Raw genomic sequence first — 27006 nt, 5'->3', positions numbered from 1 at the left:
TCTCCTTTCTGTCTTTTGTTTTTGCCTCCTTTTTGTTTCCCTCTATCTCCCTGCATTGGTTCCCATCCCCCTGCAATATTAGTTTAACTCCTCCCCAACAGCACTAGCAAACACTCCCGCGAGGACATTGGTTCCGATTCTGCCCAGGTGCAGACCGTCCGGTTTGTACTGGTCCCACCTCCCCCAGAACCGGTTCCAATGCCCCAGGAATTTGAATCCCTCCCTGCTGCACCATTGCTCAAGCCACGTATTCATCTGTGCTATCCTGCGATTCCTACTCTGACTAGCACGTGGCACTGGTAGCAATCCCGAGATTACTACTTTTGAGGTCCTACTTTTTAATTTAGCTCCTAGCTCCTTAAATTCATTTCGTAGGACCTCATCCCTTTTTTTACCTATGTCATTGGTACCAACGTGCACCACGACAACTGGCTGTTCTCCCTCCCTTTTTAGAATGCCCTGCACCCACTCCGAGACATCCTTGTCCCTTGCACCAGGGAGGCAACATACCATCCTGGAGTCTCGGTTGCGGCCGCAGAAACGCCTATCTATACCCCTTACAATTGAATCCCCTATCACTATCGCTCGCCCACTCTTTTTCCTGCCCTCCTGTGCAACAGAGCCAGCCACGGTGCCATGAACTTGGCTGCTGCTGCCCTCTCCTGATGAGTCATCCCCCTCAACAGCACTCAAAGCAGTGTATCTGTTTTGCAGTGGGATGACCACAGGGGACCCCTGCACTACCTTCCTTGCACTACTCTTCCTGCTGGTCTTCCATTCCCTCGCTGGCTGTGGACCCTTCTCCTGCGGTAAGACCAACTCGCTACACGTGATACTCACGTCATTCTCAGCATCGTGGATGCTCCAGAGTGAATCCACCCTCAGCTCCAAGTCCGCAACACGGACCGTCAGGAGCCGGAGGTGGACACACTTCCCGCACATGTAGTCGTCAGGGATACTGGTGTTGTCCCCGTGTTCCCACATGGTACAGGAGGAGCATATCATGTGACCGAGCTGTCCTGCCATGACTTAACCCTTAGATACACTTAAATTGCCGACAACAATGTTAAAAGTTACTGACTAATGAAGAAAAAGAAAAACTACTCACCAATCAGCAGCCAATCACTTACCACGTTGGCTGTGACGTCACCTTTTGATTTCTTTCTACTTCTTTTTTGACTTCTCTCAGCTGGAGCTGCACAAGTACGCCTCTCTCGATGCTCCCCGGACTGCTGAGCCTTTTATAGGCCGCTGCCTCTCTCGACTCCCGCCTTACTCTGTATCTAACCCGTGCTGTACCTGCCCTGGGAGTGTTTGATGGGGCAGTGTAGAGGGAGCTTTACTCTGTATCCAACCCGTGCTGAAGGGACTGACGCTACAAAGATGGGAGGAAAAGCAATGTGTGAGGACGACGCAAAAAATCTGCAAAAGGACATAGACAGGCTCAGTGAGTGGGCAAAAATTTGGCAGATGGAGTATAATGTTAGAAAGTATGAGGTCATGCACTTCGGCAGAAAAAAATCAAAGAGCAAGTTACTATTATTGTGTTCCTACCACAGATGAGGCTGCACACAGGGAGGTTAAAGTAACAGTGACCTCAGTTTTTATTAAGACACTCCAGAGTGAAGAACAGGCCTTAGGGGCCGGCTTATATACAGTGTTCCCAAGGAATTCTGGGATCCCTTGGGACTTCAGGGGATGAGCTCCCTGGTGGCGGAGCATGGGAGTGCATGCTTTACAGATACACAACATTACTCCCCACCACCTCGATACAAATGTCTGTTCTGGTGTGTTGGCTGTGCCTCGCTGGGCTGGCGTGTTGTTGGTCCTGCAGGACTGCTCGGTGAGCCTGGCCTTGTTGGGCTGTTGGGCGTGATGGGTTCAATTTCCTGGTCCGGGGTGGTGTCGTTGATCCTTTGAGTGTGTGTTGTGAGCTCGAAAAAGGTGGTGTCTGCTGTGGGTTATTCAGGGCAGTCTGTGAACCGCAGCCTCGTTTGGTCCAGGTGCTTTCTGCAAATTTCTCCATTGTCTAGTTTGACTACAAACACCCTACTCTCTTCTTTAGCTATCACCGTCCCCGCGATCCACTTGGGACCATGTCCATAGTTTAGCACATCCACAGGGTCATTCAGATCAATTTCCCGTGACACGGTGGCTCAACCATCGTTTACATTTTGTTGCTGCCGCCTGCTCTCTCCCTGATCATGCAGGTTGTGGTGAACCAGCGAGAGTCTGGTTTTTAGTGTCCTATTCATGAGTAGCTCAGCCAGGGGCACCCCTGTGAGCGAGTGGGGTCTCGTGCGGTAGCTGAGCAGTACTCGGGACAGGCGGTTTTGAAGTGAGCCTTCTGTGACTCGTTTAAGGCTCTGTTTGATTGTTTGTACTGCCCGCTCTGCCTGCCCATTGGAGGCTGGTTTAAACGGGGCCGAGGTGACATGTTTGATCCCATTGCGGGTCATGAATTCTTTAAATTCGGCACTGGTGAAACATGGCCAGTATGTCAGGCAGGCCGTGGGTGGCAAACATGGCCCTCAGGCTTTCAATGATGGCGGTGGCGGTGCTTCCCGACATTATTTCACATTCAATCCATTTTGAAAAAACATCCACCACCACCAGGAACATTTTACCGAGAAACGAGCCCGCATAGTCGACATGGATCCTCGACCATGGTCTGGAGGGCCAGGACCATAAACTTAGTGGTGCCTCTCTGGGCGCGTTGCTCAACTGAGCACACACGCTGCATTGCCGTACACAGAACTCGAAGTCAGAGTCGATACCGGGCCACCACACATGGGATCTGGCTATCGCTTTCATCATTACTATACCCGGGTGTGTGCTGTGGAGATCCAAGATGAACGTCTCCCTGCCCTTTTTAGGTAGCACTACGCGGTTACCCCACAACAGGCAGTCTACCTGAATGGACAGCTCGTCCTTTCGCTGCTGGAACGGCTTGATTAGCTCTTGCATTTCAGCGGGGATGCTGGCCCAGCTCCCATGCAGTACACAGTTTTTTTACTAGGGACAGCAGAGGATCTTGGCTGGTCCAAGTCCTAATCTGGTGGGCCGTGACAGGTGATTTATCATTTTCAAACGCTTCCATGACCATCAACAAGTTTGCAGGCTGCGCCATTTCCACCCCCATGGTGGGCAATGGTAGCCAACTGAGAGCATCCGCACAGTTCTCGGTGCCTGGCCTATGGCGGATGGTATAGTTATACGCTGATAGTGTGAGTGCCCACCTTTGTATGCGGGCTGAGGCATTAGTATTTATCCCCTTGTTTTCAGCGAACAGGGATATGAGGGGCTTGTGATCGGTTTCCAGATCAAATTTGAGGCCAAACAGGTACTGATAAGAACATAAGAACATAAGAATTAGGAACAGGAGTAGGCCATCTAGCCCCTCGAGCTATTCATTCAATAAGATCATGGCTGATCTGGCCGTGGACTCAGCTCCACTTACCTGCCCTCTCCCCGTAACCCTTAATTCCCTTATTGGTTAAAAATCTATCTATCTGTGACTTGAATACTTTCAATGAGCTAGCCTCAACTGCTTCCTTGGACAGAGAATTCCACAGATTCACAACCCTCTGGGAGAAGAAATTCCTTCTCAACTCGGTTTTAAGATGCATTTTCTTTACCCTGAACACACACACTAATGCCTCTTTCTCAATCATGCTGTAGGCCCTCTCGGCATTAGACAAGCTCCTGGAAGCATAGGCAACAGGTTGCAATTTTCCCGCAACGTTAGCTTGTTGTAATACACACCCGACTCCGTACGACGACGTATCACATGATAGCACAAGTCTTTTACACAGGATATACAATACAAGCAGTTTGTTGGAGCATAAAATGTTTCTGGCTTTCTCAAAAGCAATTACTTGTTTTTTTCCCCATACCCAGTTCTCACCTTTACGCAACAACACATGTAGGGGCTCTAAAAGGGTGCTTAACCCCGGTAGGAAGTTACCAAAATAGTTGAGTCCCAGGAACGACCGCAGCTCCGTGATGTTCTGTGGCCTGGGCGTGTTCCTGATAGCCTCTGTCTTGGCGTCTGTGGGCCGAATGCAGTCCGCCGTGATCTTTCTCCCCAAAACTCCACTTCTGTTGTCATGAAGACGCATTTCGACCTCTTTAGCCGCAGCCCTACTCGATCCAGTCGCTGGAGGACCTCCTCCAGGTTTTGTAGGTGGTCGACGGTGTCCCGACCCGTGACCAATATGTCGTCCTGAAAAATCACCGTGCATGGTACCGACTTGAGTAGGCTCTCCATGTTTCTCTGGAAGATCGCTGCAGCCGACCGAATTCCAAACGTTGTAGATGAACAGTCCTTTGTGCGTGTTGATGCCGGTGAGGCCCTTCGAAGACTGCTCCAGCTTCTGCGTCATGTAGGCTGAAGTCAGGTCGAGCTTGGTGAACGTCTTGCCTCCTGCCAGCGTCGCAAATAGGTCGTCTGCTTTAGGTAGCGAGAAATGATTAATAGTTACTTTATAATCGCCGCAAATCCTGACCGTGCCATCACTTTTGGGTACTGAAACAATCGGGCTGGCCCACTCGCTGAATTCCACTGGGGAGATGATGCCCTCGCGTTGCAGCCTGTCCAACTCGATTTCCACTCTCTCCCTCATCATGTGAGGTACCGCTCGCGTTTTGTGGTGAATGGGTCGTGCCTCTGGGACCAAGTGGATCCGCACCTTCGCCCCGGAAAAGTTTCCAATGCCTGGCTCAAAAAGGGAAGGAAATTTGTTAAGAACCTGGGTACATGAGGCCTCATCGACATGTGATAGCGCTCGGATGTCATCCCAGTTCCAGCGGATTTTGCCCAGCCAGCTCCTTCCAAGCAGTGTGGGGCCATCGCCCGGGACAATCCAGAGTGGCAGTTCGTGCACCGTGCCCTCTTAGGTGACCTTGACCATGGCGCTGCCCAGGACAGTGATAAACTCTTTGGTTTACGTTCCCAGTTTCGTGTGGTTGGGGCTCAGGGCTGGTCTGAGTGCCTTGTTGCACCGCAGTCTTTCAAACATCTTTTTACTGATGATGGATTGGCTAGTGCCAGTGTCCAGTTCCATGGCTACGGGTAAGCCATTCAGTTTTACATTTAGCATTATAGATGGCCATTTCGTCGAAAATGTGTGCACCCCATGTACTTTAGCATCTGCCTCCTCTCTCTGAGGCTTGAAATTGCTTTGATCTTCCTCTGCCACGTGGTGGTTAGCAGGTTTTGCAAAGCTAGCAGCTCGTCTGCAAGCTCATTGGAGGTGCCCCATTGTTCCACAGCTCTTGCAAACATACCCTTTGAAGCGGCATGAATAGGCTGAATGGAAGCCTCCACAACACCAACAAGGTGTGAATTGCCTTGCATTCATCCTTTGTTGCGGACTCTGAGTCATCTGGATCACCTGAGGCCTGCTGACAGTTGCAGACTCGTGGTTTCTGTCCTGTACATTTCTGCTTGCAAACACAGTTCCAGTTAATTTATGAACATTGCCAGCACTTGTGTGCTGAGAGATTTGTTTGGTGTTATCACTGGTGGACATAAACGCCTGTGCTATTGCAATGGCCCTACTGAGGGTCGGTGTCTCTCCAGTGAAAAGTTTTCGTAGGATGGTCTCGTGGCCAATGCCCAGTACAAAAAAGTCTGAGCATTTGCTCCAGGTAGCTATCAAACTTACATTGTCCTGGCAAGTCGCCTAAGCTCGGCGACGTAGCTCGCCACTTCCTGACCTTCAGATCGCTGGCACGTGTAGAACCGATACCTCGCCATCAGCACGCTCTCCCTCGGGCTAAGATGCTCCCGAACCAGTGTACACAGCTCCTCATATGACTTATCTGTGGGTTTCACCGGAGCCAGAAGATTCTTCATGAGGCTGTAGGTCGGTGCCCCGCAGACTGTGAGGAGGACCGCTCTCCTTTTTGCAGCGCTTCCTTCTCCGTCCAGCTCGTTGGCTACAAAGTACTGGTCTAGCCGTTCGACATAGGCTTCCCAGTCCTCACCCTCCGAGAACTTCTCCAGGATGCCCACAATTTGCTGCATCTTTGCGTTGGATTTGTATTCTCGTCGCCAGTTATTGTGTTCCTAACACAGATGAGACTGCATACAGGGAGGTTAAAGTAACAGTGACCTCAGTTTTTATTAAGACACTCCAGAATGAGGAACAGGCCTTAGGGGCCGGCTTATATACAGTGCTCCCAAGGGATGCTGGGATCCCTTGGGACTTACGGGGATGCATTCCCTGGTGGCGGAACATGGGAGTGCAGGCTTTACAGATTCACAACAATTATTTAAATGGAGAAAGATTGCAAAGTGCCACAGTACAGCGGGACCTGGGGGTACTTGTGCATGAAACACAAAAGGATAGTATGCAGGTACAACAAGTGATCAGGAAGGCCAATGGTATCTTGGCCTTTATTGCAAAGGGGATGGAGTGTAAAAGCAGGGAAGTCTTGCTACAGCTATACAGAGTATTGGTGAGGCCACACCTGGAATACTGCGTGCAGTTTTGGTTTTCTATATTTGTGAAAGGATATACTTGCTTTGGAGGCAGTTCAGAGAAGGTTCACTCGGTTGATTCTGGGGATGAGGGGGTTGACTTATAAGGAAAGATTGAGTAGGTTGGGCCTCTACTCATTGGAATCCAGAAGAATGAGAGGTGATATTATCGAAACGTTTAAGATTATGAGGGGGCTTGACAAGGTGAATGCAGAGAGGATGTTTTCATTGATGGGGGAGACTAGAACTAGAGGGCATGATCTTCGAATAAGGGGCCGCCCATTTAAAACAGAGATGAGGAGAAATTTCTTCGCTGAGGGTTGTAAATCTGTGGAATTCGCTGCCTCAGAGAGCTGTGGAAGCTGGGACATTGAATAAATTGAGACAGAAATAGACAGTTTCTTAAACGATAAGGGGAGCAGGCGGGGAAGTGGAGCTGAGTCCATGATCAGATCAGCCATGATCTTATTAAATGGTGGAGCATGCTCGAGGGGCCATATGGCCTACTCCTGCTCCTATTTCTTATGTTCTTGTGTGCCTGCCCCGGGAGTGTTTGATGGGACAGTGTAGATGGAGCTTTACTCTGTATCTAACCCGTGCTGTACCTGCCCTGGGAGTGTTTGATGGGACAGTGTAGATGGAGCTTTACTCTGTATCTAACCCCGTGCTGTACCTGCCCTGGGAGTGTTTGATGGGACAGTGTAGATGGAGCTTTACTCTGTATCTAACCCCATGCTGTACCTGCCCTGGGAGTGTTTGATGGGACAGTGTAGATGGAGCTTTACTCTGTATCTAACCCCCTGTACCTGCCCTGGGAGTGTTTGATGGGACAGTGTAGAGGGAGCTTTACTCTGTATCTAACCCGTGCTGTACCTGCCCTGGGAGTGTTTGATGGGACAGTGTAGAGGGAGCTTTACTCTGTATCTAACCCGTGCTGTACCTGCCCTGGGAGTGTTTGATGGGACAATGTTGAGGGAGCTTTATTCTGTATCTCAAGTGGTGAAACTGGGTGGAAATATTCCGTTCCTCAGTGTGGGTGAACTTGCAATTATATAGAAAGGAGGACAGAGTGCAGCTCATTGTGAATGAGAACATCCAGCTGTGAGGCGTAGAATGAAGCTCTCTCCAACATCTTTCTCTCGCAGCTCCCGCTGGGCCCCATCAGGAATCGTGTTGTGGGCAACTTGAGCAATCAGAAAAATTAATTGAACAAATTTAGCAGTGTGTATCGGAGAGCCTGTCAGCACTCCTGGGGTCCAGTTCCGGAAGAATGAAATCATGGTTTCTATGGAAAGAGAATTAAAAGTTAATGCCAGCCACTTCTTTGCATGAAGGTGTTGTTGCAGAGCAAGGGCCCGCCCCGATCCTGCAGCCAGCATGCTGATTTACTGTTCCTGACCCCGCGGGCCAGTCGCTATTGCTCAGGAACACTCTGCAGTCCTCATTAGCTTATTTCCGTGCTAGCAGAGAGCAGTCACTGGTGTTATAAAAATATTCGACAGTGAATGTCGGGGATGGGTGAGCTACACAACTCTCTGCTAAAAGATCTATTCTTAAACTGCTCACTGCAGATGCTGACTCTTAAAAGAAAGAAAGCGGCTTTCATGACCTCAGGGTGTCCCAAAGTGCCTTATATCCGACAAAGAAAGTTTTGAAGTGTAGTCACAGGTATTGTAATGTAACAAAGGCGACAGCCAATTTGTGCACAGCAAGATCCTGCAGCATGTGATACTGGCCAGATAATCCAATTTAATGATGGTGTTGGTTGAGGGATAAATCTTGGCCAGGGCACTGTGAGAGCCCCCCCCCCTGTCTTTTGTGGGATATTTTATATCCACCTGAGAGGGCAGACTGAGCCTTGGTTAAATGTCTCATCCGAAAGACAGCCCCTCCAACAGTGCAGCGCTCCCTAAGCACTGCACTGGCGTACCGGCCTGGATTCTGTGCTCAAGTCTCTGGAGTGGGACTTGAACCTGCGGCCTTCTTAGTCAGAGGCGAAAGAGCTAGCAACAAGCCATGTGACACCTTACGCAAGAGCCCATGCTTCCTGCATCATCTGAGTGTCGGTAGCCCATCCATGGTGCAGACATCATAGCCGGGCCTAATCCCATCCCCACCTGGTGCCCCACATACAGTTTACAGCAGAGGACATTGGTTAATGGTCAGGAGCTTCAACCCTGGCCATTTTCCCCCCAGCTCCCGATCCTGATGTAACAGCCCACCCGTTGTTCCGCCAGATCACAGCCTGGGCATGGAAACTGGGTCATTCGATGGGTGCAGAACCAAGTCCCGTTTTAGTGGGGGAGCAAGATTCATCATCATAGGCAGTCCCTCAGAATCGAGGAAGACTTGCTTCCACTCCTAAAGTGAGTCCTTTGGTGGCTGAACAGTCCAATACGAGAGCCACAGACCCTGTCACAGGTGGGACAGACATTCGTCGGGGGAAGGGAGGTGGGACTGATTTGCCGCAGGCTCCTTCCGCTGCCTGCGCCTGACCTCTTCATGCTCGCGGCGTTGAGATTCGAAGAGCTCAAAACCCTCCCGGATGCACTTTCTCCACCTCGGGCAGTCTTCGGCCAGGATCTCCCAGGTGTCAGTGGTGATGCCGCTTTTCACCAAGGAGGCTTTGAGGGTGTCCTTGTAATGTTTCCGCTGCCCACCTTTTGGCTCGTTTGCCGTGAAGGAGCTCTGCATAGAGCAATTGCTTAGGTAGTAGGAGGTGGGTGGGGTGGCTTGACCCATCCACCTCCATGGCACGAACCTGGTATTGCAGTACTTCCAGGAACGGTGCAGTGGCTCTCGGCCTTTTGGCTAAGAGCATTGGCGCAGAGTGATCCTTGATGTGTGCAAGGTGACCTCTGGCGTTTGTGATTTGACAAAGAATTGGAAAGATTGGCAACGAAAAATTAAAAAAAAAAAAAAAATTGCTTAGGTAGTCTCGTGTCTGGCATGCGAACTGTGTGGCCTGCCCAGCGGAGCTGATCGAGTGTGGTCAGTGCTTCAATGCTGGGGATGTTAGCCTGGTCGAGGACACTGATGTTGGTGCGTCTGTCCTCCCAGGGGATTTGCAGGATCTTGTGGAGACATAGTTGGTGATATATCTCCAGCGACTTGTGTCTTCTGTACATCATCCATGCCTCTGATCCATGCAGGAGGGCAGGAATTACTACAGCCCTGTAGACCATGAACTTGGTGGTCGATTTGAGGGACTGGTCTTCGAACACTTTCTTCGTCAGGTGGCCGAAGGCTACACTGGCGCACTGGAGGCGATGTTGAATCTCCGCATCAATGTCTGCCTTTGTTGATAAGAGGCTCCCGGGGTATGGGAAATGGTCCACGTTGTCGAGGGCCGCGTCGTGAATCTTGATGACTGGGGGGCAGTGCTGTGCGGCGAGGACAGGCTGGTGGAGGAAATTTGCCTTCTGGATGTTAAGCGTAAGGCCCATGCTTTCATATGCCCGGTGAATACATCGACTATATCCTAGAGTTCAGCCTCAGAATGTGCACAGACGCAGGCATTGTCCGCGTACTGTAGCTCAACGACAGGTTGGGGTGATCTTGGACCTGGCCTGGAGGTGGTGTAGGTTAAACAGCTTCCCACTGGTTCTGTAGTTTAGTTCCACTCCAGCGGGGAGCTTGTTGATTGTGAGGTGGAGCATGGCAGCGGGGAAGATTGAGAAGAAGGTTGGAGCGATGACGCAGCCCTGTTTGACCCCGGTCCGGTCGTGGATTGGGTCTGTAATGGATTCGTTGGTAAGGATCATGGCCAGCATGGCGTCGTGGAGCAGGCGAAGGAAGTTGACAAACTTTTGGGGGCATCCAAAATGGAGGAAGACGCTCCATAAGCCCTCACGGTTGACAGTGTCAAAGGTTGAAGGCGGCCATGTATAAGGGCTGGCGCTGCTCCCTGCATTTTTCCTGCAGCTGTCACGCTGCAAAGATCATGTCCGTTGTGCCCCGTATGGGATGAAATCCGCACTGTGATTCCGCGAGGAGCTCCTCGGCCAAAGGGAGAAGACGATTGAGGAGAACTCTAGCGACAACCTTCCCAGTGGATGATAGCAGGGAGATTTCCCTGTAGGTGCTGCAGTCGGACTTGTCCCCCTTTTTAAAGATGGTCACGTTCACTGCATCTCTGAGATCTCCCAGCATGCTCTCCTCCCTCCAGATGAGAGAGATGAGGTCATGTATCCGCGCCAACAGCGCCTCTCCACCATACTTTAGCGCCTCAGCAGGGATTCCATCTGCACCCGTAGCCTTGTTATTCTTGAGCTGGTTTATGGCTTTGTCTACCTCGTGCAGCGTTGGGGTTTCACTGAGGTCATGGCGGGTCGCATGCTGCGGGATGGAGTTGAGAACACTCAAGTCAAAGGCAGAGTCTTGATTGAGGAGATCTTCAAAGTGCTCCTTCCAGCGGGCCCTGACAGCCTCGGTGTCCTTGATGAGTGTTTCCCCGTTCTTGGCCAGGAGTGGGGTGGGGCCTTGGGAGTTTGGACCATGGGTGGCTTTGACTGCAATGAAAAATCCTCGCGTATCGTGGCTGTTGGCCAGTTGTTGTATCTCCTGTACTTTCTCCATCCACCATCTGTTCTTTAGGTCCCGGGTTTTTTGTTGGACCTCAGCCTTGAGCCGTCTGTAACGTTGCTTTTCAGCTCCCGAGTTGGGTTGTTGCTTGAGGCTCAGAAATGCTCTGCACTTGCGATCTATTAGTTCTTGGATTTCCTGATCATTTTCATCAAACCAGTCCTGGTGTTTTCTGGTTGAGTGACCAAGTGTCTCTTCACAGACACTGGTTATGGAGGCCTGGAGGGCAGACCAAATACTGTGGGCATTCAGCATCTCAGGGTCATCAAGGCACGCCAGATTAGCTGTGAGGCACTGGCTGTATAGGGCTCTCTTAGTTTGATCTTTAAGTGCCCCGGCATTAACTTTTTTGCGACACTGCTTCTGCTGTCCCCTCTGCTTTGGGGCTATGTTAATATCGATGATGGATCGGATTAGACGATGGTCCGTCCAGCAGTCGTCAGCTCCTGTCATGGCGCGGGTGATGCGCACATCCTTGCGATCCCTGGCTCGGATGGTGACATAGTCGAGCAGGTGCCAGTGTTTGGAGTGAAGGTGTTGCCGCGATGCCTTGTATTTGTCCCTCTGGCGGAACATGGTGTTGGTGATGAGGAGTTCATGCTCTAGACATTTTGTCAGGAGTAGGGTACTGCTGGAGTTGGCTTTCCCTACCCCCTCTCTGCCAATCACGCCTCCCCAGAAGTCTTTGCCGACTTTGGCATTAAAGTCACCTAGGAGGATCAATTTGTCGCCCATGGGTACATGGGACAGGGATGTCTCGAGGTTGGAATAAAAACCCTTTATAGCCTCATCCGTTGCATCGAGTGTTGGGGCGTACGCACTGATGACTGTGGCCCGTTGGTTCCGGGATAGGGTAAGTCATGAGGCGTTCGTTAACATCCGCAGGGAGAGTCTTTGAGGCGATCGACCAGTTCATTTTTTTTTCATGGGGAGCAAGATTAGGGCTTTATATGTCTCAGTTGCTGATACAAACTTCTCCATGCACCATCTACAAAACTGCAATAAACTGATCGCTGATTTATAAATATAGTGGCAAGTGATTCTCAATCCACTTCAGGTTCAATAGTATTATAACTGGAGTATATTTCCTGGTGCAGGGATCTGTATAGCCCGAGTATCTACATAGATGTTTCTTTCATTCGTCCCTTGTTTTATCATCCAGTTCTACAAGATGGCTCTTGGTACTCTGATCAGCTCATGTAGAACTGTGCAGTTCCCGTCCTGCCCCCCTCCACACACAGTCCCACTCCCCCTGCTCCCCATCCTGCCCCCCATTCACACAGTCCCACTCCCCCGCTCCCCATCCTGCCCCCCACACACACACAGTCCCACTCCCCCGCTCCCCATCCTGCCCCCCATTCACACAGTCCCACTCTCCCCGCTCCCCATCCTGCCCCCCACACACACACAGTCCCACTCCCCCGCTCCCCATCCTGCCCCCCATACACACACAGTCCCACTCCCCCGCTCCCCATCCTGCCCCCCACACACACACAGTCCCACTCCCCCTGCTCCACATCCTGCCCCCCATTCACACAGTCCCACTCTCCCCGCTCCCCATCCTGCCCCCCACACACACACAGTCCCACTCCCCCGCTCCCCATCCTGCCCCCCATACACACACAGTCCCACTCCCCCGCTCCCCATCCTGCCCCCCACACACACACAGTCCCACTCCCCCGCTCCCCATCCTGCCCCCCATACACACACAGTCCCACTCCCCCGCTCCTCATCCTGCCCCCCACACACACACAGTCCCACTCCCCCGCTCCCCATCCTGCCCCCCATACACACACAGTCCCACTCCCCCGCTCCCCATCCTGCCCCCCATACACACACAGTCCCACTCCTCCCGCTCCCCATCCTGCCCCCCACACACACACAGTCCCACTCCCCCGCTCCTCATCCTGCCCCCCACACACACACAGTCCCACTCCCCCGCTCCCCATCCTGCCCCCCATACACACACAGTCCCACGCCCCCCGCTCCCCATCCTGACCCCCATACACACACAGTCCCACTCCACCCGCTCCCCATCCTGCCCCCCATACACACACAGTCCCACTCCCCCCGCTCCCCATCCTGCCCCCCATACACACACAGTCCCACTCCCCCCGCTCCCCATCCTTCCCCCCATACACACACAGTCCTGCTCCCCCCGCTCCCCATCCTGCCCCCCATACACACACAGTCCCACTCCCCCCGCTCCCCATCCTGCCCCCCATACACACACAGTCCCACTCCCCCCACTCCTCATCCTGCTCCCCCCACACACACAGTCCCACTCCCCATCCTGCCCCCCCATCATCATCATCATCATAGGCAGTCCCTCGGAATCGAGGAAGACTTGCTTCCACTCTTAGCATGAGTTCTTAGGTGTCTGTCCAGTCCAATACGAGAACCACAGTCTCTGTCACAGGGGGACAGACAGTGGTTGAAGGAAAGGGTGGGCAGGGAGCCTGGTTTGCTGCTGCCTTCTGCTGCCTGCGCTTGATTTCTGCATGCTCTCGGCGATGAGACTCGAGGTGCTCATCACCCTCCGGGATCCACTTCCTCCAATTAGGGCGGTGTTTGGCCAGGGACTCCCAGGTGTCAGTGGGGATGTTGCATTTTATCAGGGAGGCTTTGAGGGTGTCCTTGTAACGTTTCCTCTGCCCACCTTTGGCTCGCTTGCCGTGAAGGAGTTCCGAGTAGAGCGCTTGCTTTGGGAGTCTTGTGTCTGGCATGCGAACAATGTGGCCTGCCCAGCGGAGCTGATCAAGTGTGGTCAGTGCTTCAATGCTGGGGATGTTGGCCTGGTCGAGGACGCTAATGTTGGTGCGTCTGTCCTCCATTTGTAGGGATTTGTAGGATCTTGCGGAGACATCGTTGGTGGTATTTCTCCAGCGACTTGAGGTCTCTACTGTATATGGTCCATGTCTCTGAGCCATACAGGAGGGCGGGTATTACTACAACCCTGTAGACCATGAGCTCGATGACAGTTTTGAGGGCCTGGTCTTCAAAGATGCTTTTCCTCAGGCAGCCGAAGGCTGCACTAGTGCACTGGAGGCGGTGTTGGATCTCGTCGTCAATGCCTCCTCTTCTTGATAGGAGGCTCCCGAGATAAGGGAAGTGGTCCACATTGTCCAGGGCCCCGCCGTGGATCTTGATGTCTGGGGGGCAGTGCTGTGCGGCGAGGACCTTTGTCTTACTGATGTTTAGCATAAGGTCCATGCTTTCATACGCCTCGGTAAATACGTCAACTATGTCCTGGAGTTCAGCCTCTGTATGCGCGCAGACGCAGGCGTCGTCCGCTTACTGTAGCTCGACGACAGAGGTTGGGGTGGTCTTGGACCTGGCCTGGAGACGGTGAAGGTTGAACATCTTCCCACTGCCCCCCACACACACACAGTCCCACGCCCCATCCTGCCCCCCCCCACACACAATCCCATCTCCCCATTCTGCCCCCCCCCCTCGCACACACACACACACACACACAGTCCCACTCCCCCCGCTCCCCATCCTGCCCCCACACACATAAGCCCACTCCCCCCACTCCCCATCCTGGCCCCCAAACATACACAATCACCAACACCCGCTCCCCATCCTGCCCACACACACACACACACTCCCATTCCCCTTGCTTGCCCATCCTTGACAAACTTAATAGGTATCCCATTCTCCACTGCATTAATTTCAACATTCTCCTCCTTGGTTACAACTCCCCAGGAATGTGTTGAGATTGCCAGTGATGCCTCCATAATTGGACAGTTTTGTGACACAAAGTCTATAGATAAAAAATGGCCAGTTGGTGACAACATCTGGTGTCAGATAACAGCTGGTGTCCGTGCATCTGTACCCAGCAAGATTCAGCAACTTCAGGAATATTAAAGTGTTGTACCTGCCCTGGGAGTGTTTGATGGGACAGTGTAGAGATAACTGTTTCTATTCTGTTAATTGTACAACTAATAATATGAAATATTTATTGTGTAAATGCGAGCAGTGAGTGGAAGTGATCCAGGCTAGTAGACATGTTGTATGAATGCTGTCTGTTGTTGGCACTGGTTTGAGAGTTGGAAGCTGCTTTTACTGGCCTGAATGGTGTTCAGTCACATGATCACTTTCCAATGAAGTTTAATGATTCTTTTGTGACCTCGGAATAGAATCTGCTGATTGTCACTTTGAATCAGAAGTCAGTGCAAGCGACTGGAGCAGATCAAGCTCCTCTCTGTACAGTGCCTGAATACCAGCACACGATTCAGGCTGATACTCGGAGTGCTACTTTGTTGGAGGTGACGACATTTGGATGAGATGTTTAACTGAGGCCGTCTTCCTGTCTTCGTGGATGTTAAGGATCCTATGGCATTATCTGTAGAAGAGCTGGGAATTGCCCTGACCAATATTCCAACCTCAGCCATATTAATTGGCCGTTCATCTCATTGCTGTCTGGAATCTTGCTGTGCATAAAATGGCCTACGTAACAGATATTGCACTTCAAAGTGACTCATTGTCGTTAATCACTTTGATATATTTCTGAGGGATGTGGCAAGGGTGCTAGATAAATGTTGATCTTTCTCTTTAGGCCGCACCTGAAGATATTGTTTCAGATGCTGCAGAGTTGCTTACCAATCGCAGGCCCCCAGTGGGAAACTGCCTGAAGGGACCAGGGGTTGGAGACGGGGATATAACACTGTAGCACCAATTCTCCAACCCACATTTCCTTTGAGTGCAGCTCACTGATGGGAGTAAGGGACCAAAGAATGTACTGGCTGCTCTCTCAGAAAGGATTGGGTGAATCCAGTATTGGACGAAGAGCTGGGGAGATTTCCCCGGTGTCCTGGCCAATATTTATCCTTCAACCAACACCACAAAACACAGATGATTATCACATTGCTGTGTGTGGGAGCTTGCTGTGCTCAAATTAGCTGCCACATTTCCTATATTACAACAGTGACTACATTTCAAAACTACTACATTGGCTGTAAAGCACTTTGGGACGTACTGAGGTCGTGAATGGCACTATATAAATGCAAGTCTGTCTTATTTCATTCAGCACATCAATCAATAAGGCATTTTACAATTTAATTGACATGAAACACACGCTATCAATGCAAGTTCTTTTCTTTCCTGGGGGTCTGTCAGAGAGTAATCAGCTTGTGCAGAAGCAAGCACCCAAGGCCCCACCCCACTGCTGGCCAAGAACGGGGAGACACTCATTAAGGACACCAAGGCAGTCAGGGCCCACTGGAAGGAGCACTTCGAAGATCTCCTGAATCAAGACTCTGCCTTTGACATCAGTGTCCTCGACTCCATCCCACAGCATGCTACCCGCCACCATCTCAGCAAAACCCCAGCCCTGCACGAGGTAGAAAAGGCCATCCGTCAGCTCAAGAACAACAAGGCATCAGGAGCAGATGGAATCCCCGCTGAGGCACTAAAAGTATGACGGAGAAGCACTACTGGCACAAATGCATCACCTCATTTCTCTCATCTGGAGGGAGGAGAGCATGCCGGGAGATCTCAGCGATGCCGTAATCGTGACCATCTTTAAAAAAGGAGGCAAGTCCGACTGCGGCAACTACAGAGGAATCTCCCTGCTGTCGGCCACTGGGAAAGTCATCGCAAGAATCCTCCTCAATCGTTTTCTCCCTGTGACTGAAGAGCTCCTCCCAGAGTCACAATGTCGATTTCGTCCACTAAGGGGTACAACGGACATGATCTTCATCGCGCGGCAACTACAGGAGAAGTGCAGGGAACAGCACCAACCCTTATACATGGCCGCCTTTGACCTTACAAAGGCTTTTGACACTGTCAACCGTGAGGGACTATGGAGTGTCCTCCTCCTATGGACTATGGAGCTGCCCCAAAAGTTTGTCAACATCCTCCGCCCGCACCATGATGACATGCAAGCCGTGATGCTGACCAACGGATCCATCACAGACTCAATCCATATCCAGACTGGGGTCAAGCAGGGCTGTGTCATCGCGCCAACACTTTTCTCGATCGTCCTCGCTGCAATGCTCCATCTTACACTAAACAAGCTCCCCAATGGGAACCTGTTCAACCTTCGTCACCTCCAGGCTAGATCCAAGGTCGCCCTATTGGCAGATGGAGTATAATGTGGGAAAATGTGAGGTTATCCACCTTGGCAGAAATAATAGAAAAGCAAATTATAATTTAAATGGAGAAAAATTGCTCAGTGCTGCAGTACAGAGGGACCTGGGGGTTCTTGTGCATGAAACACAAACAGTTAGTCTGCAGGTACAGCAAGTAATCAGGAAGGCAAATGGAATGTTGATCTTTATTGCAAGGGGGATAGAGTATAAAAGCAGAGAAGTCCTGCTACAACTGTACAGGGTATTGGTGAGGCCACACCTGGAGTACTGCATACAGTTTTGGTCTCCATATTTAAGGAAGGATATACTTGCATAGGAGGCTGTTCAGAGAAGGTTCACTAGGTTGATTCTGGAGATGAAGGGGTTGACTTAGGAAGATTGGTTGTGTAGGTTGGGCCTATACTCTTTGGAGTTCAGAAGAATGAGAGGTGATCTTATCGAAACATATAAGATAATGAGGGGGCTCTATTGTGTTCCTAACACAGTTGAGGCTGCACACAGGGAGGTTAAAGTAACAGAGACCTCAGTCTTTAATAAGACACTCCAGAGTGAGGAACAGGCCTTAGGGGCCGGCTTATATACAGTGCTCCCAAGGGATGCTGGGATCCCTTGGGACTTCAGGGGATGAGCTCCCTGGTGGCGGAACATGGGAGTGCATGCTTTACAGATACACAACACAAATAATATTTTGTCTTCCTGTTTTTGCCACCAAAGTGGATAACCTCACATTTATCCACATTATACTGCATCTGCCATGCATTTGCCCATTCACGGCAAGTCACAGTGTGTGTTATGCATGGCATGGCACAGTGTGTGTTATACAAGGCACAATACTCAGTGTGTTATACACGGGAGGTTTGAGGGCGAGACATGAAACGGGAACCTGTGATGTGGGTCTGGCGATGCGGTTGGATGTCCTGTCTGAAAGTGATACCATTGCAGCGGTGGAATGAGCTTCCTCGGCCGCTGTCTCAGCGGGAATCCAGTCTCCTGCTGTTCAGAACTCCGAGTGTATAGCAATGTTGCAAAACAAAAGCAGTTTAAATATTTCAATATTTTATCAGACTCTCATAAGAACATAGGAAATAGGAGCAGAAGTAGATCATACTGCCCCTCGAGCCTGCTCCGCCATTCAATACGATCATGGCTGATCCGAACATGGACTCAGGTCCACTTCCCTGCCCGCTCCCCATAACCCCTATTCCCTTATCAGTTAAGAAACTGTCTATCCTCTGTCTTAAATTTATTCAATGACCCAGCTTCCACAGCTCTCTGAGGCAACTAATTGGCTTATGAAGATAGGTTGAGTAGGTTGGGCCTACATTGGAGTTCAGAAGAATGAGAGGCGATCGCATCGAAACATATAAGATAATGAGGGGCCTCGAGAAGGCGGATGCAGAGAGGATATTTCCACTCAGAGTAATATGTCCGTACTATACAGTACAAATACACACGAGCCCCATACTTGAGAGAAGGTCACTCTGTGATCAGTAACCTTCATTCCAGCACTGAAGTGAAGAAGGTGGGTGGAGCTTCCCCTTTTATACCTGAAAGTCCAGGTTAAGAGTGTCTCCCACAAGTTCACCACCTTGTGGTCAGTGTTCTCACAGTGTACAACTTGGGTCAGTTTATACATGGGTTACAATGACAGTTGAATACATGACATCACCTCCCCCCCAAAGTCTTATTGGGATCACAGGTTAAGTCTCTCTGGTGGTTTACACTCCCTTGTAGAGCGTAAACCACCAATTGGGGCTCCGGATGTTGGGCGCTGGCCTGAGTGTCTGCTGTTTGTGGAGCCTCAGGCCTGTCCGGACTGCCCACAGTGCTCTCCTCCAATTGGTTCCGGTGCTTGGTCACCTGTGGTGGAGCGAACTCTACATCGTGTTCTTCCTCTGCTTCTTCTTTGGGGTTGCTAAACCTCCTTTTTGTTTGATCCACATATTTGCGGCAGATTTGTCCATTGATAAGTTTAACTACCAGAATCCTATTCCCCTCTTTAGCAATCACAGTGCCTGCGAGCCATTTGGGCCCTGCAGCGTAGTTGAGGACAAAGACAGGTCATTGACATCAATACATCGCGCCCTCGCATTCCTGTCATGGTAGTCACATTGTGACTGGCGCCTGCTCTCAACAATTGCTTTCATGGTGGGGTGTATAAGGGATAACCTAGTTTCCAGCGTTCTTTTCATTAGCAACTCTGCGGGTGGAACCCCTGTGGGCGAGTGTGGTCGGGATCTATTGGTCAACAGGAGGCGTGATAAGCGGCTTTGTAGGGAACCCCCTTTGATTCTGAACATCCCCTGTTTGATTATCTGCACTGCTCGTTCCGCCTGGCCATTTTGAGGTCGGCTTGAACGGTGCCGTTCTGACATGGTTGATACCATTTCCTTCCATGAAGTCCTGGAATTTAATGCTTGTAAAGCACGGGCCATTGTCGCTGACCAAGACATCCGGTGGACCATGGGCGGTGAACATTGCCCGTAGACTTTCTAGCAGAGGATGTGCTTGAATTGAGAATGCCACACTCGATCCATTTGGAGTAGGCGTCTACTACAACCAAAAACATTTTTCCCATGAAAGGACCTGCGTAGTCCACATGGATGCATGACCATGGCTTGGCGGGCCAGGACAAAGGACTAAGGAGGGCTTCCCTGGGCGCATTGCCCAGCTGGGCACATGTATTGCACCTGTGAACACAAAGTTCCAGGTCTGCATCTATCCCTGCCCACCAAACGTGTGACCTGGCAATTGCCTTCATCATGACAATGCCTGGGTGCTCATTGTGGAGTTCTCGGATGAACACCTCTCTGACCATCTGGGGCATGACCGGTTTCCCCATAGTAGGCAATCGGCCTGAATCGAGAGTTCATCTTGCGCCTGTGAAATGGTTTGAATTTCTCAGGGCATGCCCCATACGTGGCTGCCCAGTCCCCATTCAGGACACATTTCTTGACAAAAGACAGTAGCGGGTCTCTCTTTGTCCAGACTTTGATCTGACGGGCTGTCACGGGTGAGCCTTCGCTTTCGAAAGCTTCAACAGCCATGACCATCTCATCAGCATGCTCGATTGCTCCCTCGGTGGTGGATAGTTGGAGCCTGCTGAGTGCATCGGCGCAGTTTTCAGTGCCCGGTTTGTGCCGAATTGTATAGTTATAGGCGACTAACGTGAGTGCCCACCTCTGTATGCGGGCCGACGCATTTGCATTTATGGCCTTGTTGTCGGCCAAAAGGGACGTTAGGGGTTTGTGATCTGTCTCCAGCTCAAATTTCCTGACAAACAGGTACTGGTGTATTTTTTTTACTGCATATACACATGCAAGTGCTTCCTTTTCTACCATCCCGTAGCCCCTTTCTGCCTGGGACAGACTTCTGGAGGCATAAGCTACCGGCTGTAACTAACCCTTGGCATTGACATGCTGCAACACACACCCGACCCCATAGGACGACGCATCGCACGTTAAAACAAGCTTCTTACATGGGTCATATAGCGTTAACAGATTGTCAGAGCATAACAAATTGCGCGCTCTATCAAAAGCCCTTTCCTGGCTGTCACGACCTTTGCGTAGGAGCACGTGTAGCGGCTCTAACAGCGTGCTCAATATGGGAAGAAAGTTACCAAAATAGTTCAGGAGCCCCAGGAATGAACGCAGCTCCGTCGTGTTACGGGGTCTGGGTGCTCTCTGGATCGCTTCCGTTTTGGACGCAGGAGGTCTGATCCCGTCTGCTGTTACCCTCATCCCCAGGAATTCTACCTCTGGACCTAGGAAGACGCACTTCGCCTTTTTCAGTCGCAGACCTACCTGGTCCAGTCTGCGAAGCACCTCCTCCAGATTGTGGAGGTGTTCTTCAGTATTGCAACCCGTGATGAGGATGTCGTCTTGAAAGACCACCGTCCCTGGAATCGACTTGAGGAGGCTTTCCATATTTCGTTGGAAGATCGCGGCGGCCGAGCGAATCCCGAACGGACATCTGTTGTACTCAAACAACCCCTTGTGTGTCGTGATGGTGGTCAGCTTCTTCGACTCACTCGCCTGCTCCTGGGTCATGTAAGCTGAGGTCGGGTCCAATTTTGAAAAAGGTTTGCCACCGGATAGCGTCGCAAATAGGTCCTCCGCTCTCGGTAGCGGGTACTGGTCTTGGAGTGACACCCGATTGATGGTGGCCTTGTAATCGGCAGATATCCTGACCGACCCATCCGCTTGAGCACCGGCACAATCGGGCTCGCCCAGTCACTGAATTCGACTGGCGAGATGATGCCTTCCCTGAGCAGGCGGTCCAATTCGCCTTCTATCTTTTCCCGCATCACGTATGGCACCGCTCTGGCCTTGTGGTGTACTGGCCTGGCGTCCGGGTTTATGTGAATCACTACCTAGGTCCCCATGAAAGTGCCAATGGCGGGTTGAAATAATGAGTCAAATTTGTGCAGTACCTGTGAGCATGATATTCACTCCACAGAAAAAATTGTATTGACATCGCCCCATTTCCAGTTCATGACAGCAAGCCAACTCCTTCCCAGCAGTGTGGGACCGTCCCCCGGGATAATTCAGAGTGGCAACCTGTTCTCCGAATCTTTGTGGGTCACGACTACAATAATTTTGGCCTCCTGGCCTCGGACGCCCACAACTTGCCGAACTGTTTGATACTCATCAGGGACTGGCTGGCCTCCGTGTCTAGCTCCATTGATACTGGGATGCCATTGAGGAGCACTTTCATCATTATCGGTGGCGTTCTGGTGTATGAACTGTATACGTGCTCCACATGAACTCGCTGAACCTCAGCTTCCAGCGATTTCCCCCAGTGTTCATTTGGCCTCGCAGGGCTTACATCGGGCCTGTCCTCCTCGTACATCAACCTGGCTGCAGGCTTCCTGCACATACGCGCCAAGTGACCGCTGACGTTGCAGTTTCTGCAGGTATATTGCTGATACCTGCAAGCTCTGGCTGTGTGTTTGCCTCCACACCTCCAACATGAGCCGTTGTTGGAAACAAAAGGTCCATTACCAGTCGATCGTCTCTGACTGTCTCTGTAACTGTCCTTAAACGCACCATTGACAGGTGTTGATAGCCCCATTACTGGCCGCATTGTCCATTGCGATGGCATGAATCGCCGTTCAGCTAGCCATTGTCTCTGTTGAATTCCCCCTTTGGGTTCGACTACATGCTCGGGCATGTCCGATTGCCCCTGTCTGCCTGGAGAACTGTGTGCCGCGTTAACAATGTTGACTCCCTGTCCATTTGCTGCATTTAAACCAAGATTTTTGTCAAACATCATTCTGGTCTCTTCCTCCCCTGAGATAAATGTCTGGGCGATCAAAGCCGCCATTTCCAGGGTCAAGTTTTTGGTCTCACTCAGTTTCCTGAAAACCCCAGCGTGCCCGATGCCCTCAATAAAAAAGTCTCGCAGCATCTCCGCTCTGCATGCATCTAGGAACTTACATAGGCTCGCCAGTCGCCGGAGGTCTGCCACGAAGTCTGGAACACTGCCCTTCCCATCGCCGGTGTGTGTAAAACCAGTGTCTCGCCATGTGCATGCTGCTCGCCGGTTTAAGGTGTTCCCTGATCAACTTACTGAGCTCTTCGAACAGCTTGTCCGCCGGCTTCTCTGGCGCCAGAAGGTCCTTCATCAGGGAGTACGTTCTGGATCCACAAACCGTCAGGAGATGAGTCCTGTGTTTGTCGGCCGAATCCTGTCCCAGCCATTCCTTAGTGACAAAACTTTGCTGTAGTCTCTCAATAAAATCATCCCAATCATCACCAACACAGTACCTCTCATCTGTGCTGCTAGTGACCATGCTCGCGTGGTTTAAATCCCAGTTTCTCGTCGCCAATAATAAGTCCTTACTATATAGTACAAATGCACACGAGCCCCATACTTGAGAGATGGTCACTCTGTGACCAGTAACCTTTATTAGCGAGCACTGAAGTGATGAAGGTGGGTGGAGCTTTCCTTTTTATACCTGAAAGTCCAGGTTCGGAGTGTCTCCCACAAGTTCACCACCTAGTGGTCAGTGTTCTCACTGTGTACAACTTAGGTCAGTTTATACATGGGTTACAATGACAGTTGAATACATGACACATAGGGGAATCTAAAACTAGAGGGCATAGTCTCAGAATAAGGGGCCGTCCATTTCAAACTAAGATGAGGAGGAATTTCTTCTGGGGGTTGTAAATCTATGGAATTCTCTGCGCCAGAGAGCTGTGGAGGCTGGGTTATTGAATATATTCAAGGTGGAGCTGGACAGATTTTTGCACTATAAGGGAATAAAAGGTTATGGGGAGCGGGCGGGGAAGTGGAGCTGAGTCCATGATCTTATTAAATGGCTGAGCAGCCTCGAGGGGCAAGGTGGCCTACTACTGCTCCTATTTCTTTTGTTCTTCTCCTCTGTCATCAAAATACAGTGCACGGATGACGTTTGCGTCTGTACACATTCAGAGGCTGAACTCCAAGCCATCGTCAACACCTTCACCAAGGCGTACAAAAGCATGGGCCTTGCACTAAGCATCCGTAAGACTAAAGTCCTCCACCAATCTGACCCCACCACACAGCGCTGCTCCTCAGATGTGGACCATATACAGCAGACACCTCAAAGCGCTGGAGAAATACCACCAACGCTGCCTCCGCAAGATCCTGCAAATCCACTGGGAGGGTAGATGCACTAATGTTAGTGTTCGCGATCAGGCCAACATCCCCAGCATCGAAGCACTGACCACACTCGACTAGTTCCACTGGGCGGGCCACATCGTCCGCATGCCCGACACGAGACTCCCAAAGCAAGCGCTCTATTTAGAACTCCTACACGGTAGGTGAGCCCCAGGTGGGCAGAGGAAACGTTTCAAGGACACCCTCAAAACCTCCCTGATAAAGTGCGACATCCCCACCGACACCTGGGAGTCCCTGGCCCAAGACTGCCCTAAGTGGAGGAAGTGCATCCGGGAGGGCACTGAGCACCTCGAGTCTCGTCGCCGAGAGCATGCAGAAACCAAGCGCATGCAGCGGAAGGAGCGAGCGGCAAACCAGACTCCCCACCCATTCTTTCCTCAACCACTGTCTGTCCCACCTGTGACAGACTGTAATTCCCATATTGGACTGTACAGTCAAATGAGAACTCACTTTTAGAGTGGAAGCAAGTCTTCTTCGATGTCGAGGGACTGCCTATGATGATGATGATGTGCAAAAGTTCCAGACAATGATTCTGTGCTGTCCAGTAATGCTGGAATATATGAGCGAGAGAGAGCGCTCTGGGGACAAGAACTCCAATCTTCCCTTCACTCCTTCCCTTCCTCCCTGGAGGAAAGTAGCTAACCTTTGCTCGCTATGCTCCCGGTCCCTGCACCACACGCCTTGTCGGAGATTGGAACTCCAGCCGGGCAGATGATCAGCATTAAAAATAGATGAAAGAGGAACAGGAAAAAAATAGAATGAGGGAGAGAAGGTCAGAACTTTATTTAAAACTGAGCCCAGAGGAGGAGCTGATGCACTTCCTGTAATCTGAAGTCACTTTATAAATCCTCAGTTATTGTTGCCTGCACCCTCAGATACTTGCTCCAATTATTTGGCTGGTTTTAAAACCATCAGCATTCACACCTACACATTTCCTCATTTTAATATAATTAAGTAGGTTTAATTCAACTTATCAGGGTACTTTGAACTTAGCTGCCAGTTTGTTTTTAGCCAGATTGCTTCTCTTTTAAATACAGAATTGTGGGCTCAAGAGGGGTCTCTGGCCGCGGGGGGGGGGGGGAATACGGGGGGGCAGACCCCAGGGCGTGGGGGCAGGGAGGCAGGGGCACGGCAGGCTGCAGAGCAGGGGGGGCAGGGCCAGGGGGCGGGCTGCAGGGCGTGGGGGCAGGCCCGAGGCAGGGTGAGGGGGCAGGTGTGGGGGGCGGGGGGCAGGGCAGGGCCGGGGGACCGTTTACCTGCTGCTAAGACATCAGGTGGCCATTTTTAATGTGAGGCTAAATGGTGAAAGTTGGCAGGACACTGGGCAACAGAGAGCGTCACAACTGAGCCCAAACATATCGCCCTCTGATGCCCACATGGGAGCAGTCCAGGAGCAGTCACTGATCAGGGTCTGCTCCCTTGGCTGCTTTAATCCTTTCCTAGCCCAGCGATGGTTGTGGCTAATTGCAGAGGCCAGTGCAACTCTGCCTCCCGTCAACTAACTTAACACAAGCAGGTGGTGGAGCTGGGCCTTGGGTCAACTACAAACTGCCGAGATCACTCTCCCAGGATTTGGGTAAATGTGAATATTCCCCCATCTTCTATGTTTTAAGCAAAGCATTCTTTGCTGGAAATACAACATAAATTTCAGTATCTTTTTACTGAACATGCAGCTAGTTTTCCCTGACAGAATGTGATTTGAATTTCCCCGTTTCAGGTTTGGAAATGGCCTCAAATTTCCACTCCCAGTCAAGGAAATGTGGGCCAATGAATGTAGCCTGTGTCCTCCCTCCCTCAGGACCGGGGTGTAGGAGGAGGTTAGCGCAGAGCTTGGTGTAACTCAGTGCGGTTTGATAGCTCTACAGTCCTCTCCTCTTAATATTCCCACACTTTATTTTGTTGACTGATTGACTTGTAATCAACCTAATGACCCGTTTGAAAACTGGAGCATCCAACAGATGTTTCCTGAGTGAAGACTGCTTTTATTTCCTTTTGTCGATGGTTCATAAGGGGTAATGGTCAGTGGTTTATAAAACATCTGTTTCTGGCTTTGCTTTAAGTTGCCGTGCGTTACAAAATAAGCTTTGAAAAATAATGGTGCAAATCCTTGTGGTAAAGATGCTGCAAGGAAGCTTTGAGCTAATCCCACTCTCACTGACTGACAGTAGATCCTGATCAAACTTCACCATTTCTGGTTACCATTGTTTTCATTTAGAAGGCATTGAAAGACCAAGGATCATAGTGCAGGGTTAAGGAAAGAACTTGCATTTATATAGCGCCTTTCACAACGTCAGGACATCCCAAAGCGCTTTACAGCCAATGAAGAACTTTTGAAGTGTAGTCATTGCTGTAATGTAGGAAATGTGGCAGGACATTTACACAGCAAGATCCCACAAACAGCAATGACCAGATAATCTGTTTGAGTTGTTGATGAACTGTCTTGGTTCACGGATGATAGAGGGGCAGTGTGGGCCAGAATGTCGGGGACACAATAGTGAGGAAGCTGTAAACTGCGGCCAATATCAAGGGACTGGTCAGGTGGGCAGAAAAGTGGCAAATGGAATTCAATCCAGAGAAGTGTGAGGTAATGCATTTGGGGAAGGCTAATAAGGCAAGGAAATACACAATAAATACTAAGAACTGAGAAATGTAGAGGAACAAAGGAACCTTGGAGTGCATGTCCAAGAATCCCTAAAGATAGCAGGACAGGTAGATAATAAGATGGTTAAGAAGACATTTATTAGCTGAGGCATTGAATACAAGAGCAGGGAAGCTATGCTTGAACTGTATAAAACACTGGTTAGGCCACAGCTAGAGTACTGCGTGCAGTTCTGGTCACTGCATTACAGGAAGGACGTGATTGCACTGGAGAGGTTGCAGAGGAGATTTACGAGGATGTTGCCTGAACTGGAAAATATTAGGTATGAGGAAATATTGGATAGGCAGGATTGTTTTCTTTGGAACAGAGGAAGCTGAGGGTAGTCTTAATTGAGTTGCATAAAATTATGAGGGGCCTGGATACAGTGGATAGAAAGCACCTATTTCCTCGAGCAGAGGGGTCAACAATCAGGGGGCTTTTGTGGAACACATTTTGAATCATTTGTGGGGCTGAAAGTCTGTCTGAAGGGCATCACCTGGGGTGGTGGGGGCTCGAACTCACTGCCTGAAAGGGTGGTA

The 27006-nt window shown here is 50.7% G+C and overlaps 1 protein-coding gene across 1 annotated transcript in view; it reads left to right on the top strand.

The window, feature by feature from the left end:
* The window catches only part of pctp (phosphatidylcholine transfer protein), a 125785-nt gene that overhangs the window by 59316 nt on the left and 39463 nt on the right, over positions 1–27006 (top strand). The window lies entirely within an intron of this gene.

Source organism: Pristiophorus japonicus, unplaced genomic scaffold (genome assembly GCF_044704955.1).
Source record: "Pristiophorus japonicus isolate sPriJap1 unplaced genomic scaffold, sPriJap1.hap1 HAP1_SCAFFOLD_648, whole genome shotgun sequence".
In the NCBI taxonomy this organism is placed as follows: Eukaryota; Metazoa; Chordata; class Chondrichthyes; family Pristiophoridae; genus Pristiophorus; species Pristiophorus japonicus.
Note: the sequence above shows the minus strand (reverse complement) of the source record. Positions and strands in the feature narration are given on the sequence as shown.